The sequence below is a fragment of the Sinocyclocheilus grahami genome, unplaced genomic scaffold (genome assembly GCF_001515645.1).
Source record: "Sinocyclocheilus grahami isolate Dianchi unplaced genomic scaffold, SAMN03320097.WGS_v1.1 scaffold1545.1, whole genome shotgun sequence".
Lineage (NCBI taxonomy): Eukaryota > Metazoa > Chordata > Actinopteri > Cypriniformes > Cyprinidae > Sinocyclocheilus > Sinocyclocheilus grahami.
Genome location: NW_015506724.1, coordinates 292,684 through 296,608, shown reverse-complemented (window position 1 = coordinate 296,608; position 3,925 = coordinate 292,684).

Genomic DNA, 3,925 nt, shown 5'->3' with positions numbered 1-3,925 from the left:
CAGTTCACCTATTCACTTAACAAACGAATATATTAGAATGTGTCTTAAACAAATTAGGTCACCAGGAATCACCAGGTCCAGATGGCCTCCGGGGCCATGTTTTAAAGGTTTTTGTGAATTAATGAACTGACCCTTTAACAAAAGAATTTCCGTGTTTAATAGACTTGCAGACTGTGCCTACTATGTGGAAGTTGTCATTTATTTGACCCATTCTTAAAAAATTGGGAGCAAAAAAAATGTTGAAGACTTCTGCCCTGTAGCCTTGACATCGATATTTGCCAATGCATGGAAAGGGTTGTAAGGACCATCCACTAGCCCAATGACAGAATCCAGCAGTGTGGGTGAAGGTATACTGCGTGCAGAGGGGGGTACAATATCCAAAAACTATACTCAAGTAAAAATACAAATACTTATAGAAATAATTACTCAAGTAAATTAAAAAGTAATAATCTTAAAAATAACCATCATGGCTGCCACACCAGAGTCTTCAGCTTTCATGCCTGCCTGGTCCCTTCATCCCTCCCCCTTATCTGCCTCCACCTCACTCCTGGATGCTTGGTTTTATTACAAAGTGTCTGAAATTCGTTCCTTGGGGATTCCTTGTTTTTCCAATAGTACTAGTTGCCATAGTTATTGTTCCTGGTTTACCTATATTTGTTTTATTATATTTAGTTAAATATGCAGTCCGTAAGTTTTGCCTCTTTGTCGCCATCTCTGTTTGAAACCTGCAAATGCAGTTATTTACAGAATTATCTTCTTCTTCCGTGTTGAGCACTGGCACGGCTCCTCAGCACAGATGAATCTAATCTTTTGAGGAGCATATGTGGGCTGGCAGTCAATGCACCAGTGTGTATATTCACTATACTTCAGAATTACAGATGTTACATCTTGAAAGTATGTACAAAATAAGAAGTTTCACCGGAAAATGTCATCTAAACAAGTAAGTAACATGTCTACCAATTTTGTTCTGACCGATTAAAAAATGGTTTTACAATAAATTGCGCTACCAGTGATGATTAAATGTAATGATCGCAAAGTTAGCTCAGATCACATCAAACCGAGCAAATTATTATTGTTATACTTTGTTCTCAAATTGTTAATGTTAACAACATCAACATTGCGTGACTGCATGTATATAGTGTGTATTAGTCGTATCTGTAGATTTCAAATTCTGAGTCTAATCTCTAATTGTCATACCATTCGAATGTCATTGAATGAAATTGTGATTTTAACCTCAAAAACTCTCTCCAAATTGACAAGTTTAATTATTCCAGCTGCTGTAAGAAGAGGTTACAAATGATCCGCCACCTGTAGCGTCCACACGATATAGCCTACTAGCCAGGACTCCTTTTTTATGTATGCAGATAAGTAGTGATGTAATGATGCAAAGATGAACGGCAGCAAACTTTGAAACCAACCTAAACCACTCAAATTAGAAAGCATTATTACAAGGTTACCATTGTGATACAGGCTAAGGTAAAGAGATTGTTTTGAAGACTGATTGATTGTGTACTTTCTCAATAATTGATTTTGGATCATTTTTAACCAAAAAAGTTACAGAATGCAGCTTTAATAAACCTTCTCTGCAATTGGATCCACCTCATTTTATACTTTCACTTGCCCTAGCATTACACATGCATTGTGAGAAGAACAGCAATCCAATGACTTTGAAAATCATGCAGTGTGTCCCCACACTCATTTTACAAATGTTTTTTCCTCCTGTGTATATAGAAAATTTCGCGTAGGTATTTTTTTTGTCACATGGTCTTTTTCCTCACTTTTTAAAAAGACTGTAGGGATTAACATTTTCTTGTGTCCCAGTATAAAAATATAAAGATTCAAATTTAAAGATGTGTCTCCCATTTTAAAGGGGTCATATGATGCGATTTTAAGTTTTCCTTTCTCTTTGGAGTGTTACAATCTGATTGTCCATAGATAAGATCCCTGTAGTTGCAAAGACTAAAGTCTCAAAACCAAAGAGATATTCTTTATCAAAGTTAAGACTCTGCCACGCCCCCATAAAACGGCTTGTTCTAACACGCCCCCACATATCTACATCACTATGTAGAAATATTAGCGTAATGCCGCCCAAATGTGCAGGCAAAGAAAGAAGGCTGGTTTCAGTAACCGCAGTTAGTGTTGAAGCAGCCATGTCAGGGAGACGCTGTGTGTTTCTAGGAGAAAGCAAAAGCACTTTATTTGGTCTTCTGAAAGTAGATGCATTTAGGAATCTTTAAGATTACAACAGAATAGCAATGCATTTTATGGATGACTGTTTCGTGAATTTAGGAGAGGAGGTAATTCTGACTTTGCTATGACAATCTGGCGCTTCTGAATCAGCTACTGTTTTGTTGTTAGTTTAAGTATTTGCTATTGACTGTTTAAATGCGGAGTTTTGCAAGTGTGTCTGTCTGCGGACTGCAAGAGAGGGGCGTAACTTGAAGTTGTCCAAATCACACAGAACCACGTGAGATGTCAAAACGAGATGTTGTTGGCAAGATGGCCGCTTGTATAGAGACAACGGTGAGAATTTTTTTTGTTCCAAAATAACCGTTCAAATTTAAGTGTGTAAGTTATTTTCATACAGTGGTATTGTTTATGGAGTTAATAATCTATTAAAACTAAGGTGTAAAGTAAGCAATATATAAGCAAAAGGTGTAAAGACACTATCCCCCGGTTTCACAGACAAGGCTGGTCAAGACTAGTCCCAGACTAAAATGCATGTCTGGGCTGTTTTAACTGAAAGCAACTTGAACTGGCTGATCTTAAAATATTTTTTTTGTCTCAAGATGCACATCAGTAGTGTATTTATCCAAGGCACGTTTATAAAAGCTACTTAAATATCCGAATTGAACTATGGCCTAATCCCGGCTTAATCTAAACCCTGTCTGTGACCTACATAATATTTGTGATTTTTCTGTAAAAACACGTTTTATAATGCACAACTAACAGGGGAGCTCCATTAAGTACACATATGTCTCAAAAGTGGATTTACATTAACCATATATACATCTTAAAGACAATTACTAAATGTCTATTTAACATCTGACAGGATAATCTTTGGTAAGTATTGCAGATGAGCACATCTAATAGACATAAAACAGGCATCTGAGTGATGTATGTGTGCTATTATGTAGAATTCACTGTTGTCAACACTGTTTTTGATGAATGTAAGTAAACAAACAAATCTACATAAAGTAACTAAACATAAGTTATCTATTTTATTTGTCCATTTGTAATATTGATAATTTAAGGAACATTTGTGTTGAATAAAAAGCTAGTTACATCAGCAACTACTTCAACATGTAAATGCAGTATTGAGCAGATAAATCACAGAGGTAACATGACTCTTGTCTGGATGTTACAGGGACAGATGAGACACACGTGTTTATCTGCTGCAGAGTGACTGATGAAGGAATGCTATATAAACATTTTAAATCTTAAGTTGTAGTTTATATTAATTATTGTAATTTCAACTATTGTAACTATTACAGCACTTTTCTGATTCTTGATTTCTGTGCATTTGCTGCAGAGCTTTTGTGGTGGAGCAGGACCTGCAAGGAAAGGTGACGGCGGCATTTGTGAAAAAAAGGGAAAACCTGAAACAAAAATATAAATAAGATAATTTTGTTACTTCCAATACAGAAATCAGATGACATTATGCTGTTAAAATGACTGCTTTTGTATTGTGTTTGTGCGTCTTTGCAGGATCTGAAATGTCTGCAGACTGGTGTGAGCAGTGAAGATGGGAAGCTTACAGCAGCATCCTGCAAATGGTCCAGTGCCATGGATGAGACGCTCCATCACTCCACCTCTTACTGCCTCATCTTGGCCAGATGTTGCTGTGGTCTCTTCATCCTCAGTGAACCCAGAGCCAGCTGGAGCATCTAGAGAAACACCAAAAGACACTGAGGATGTGAGTTTG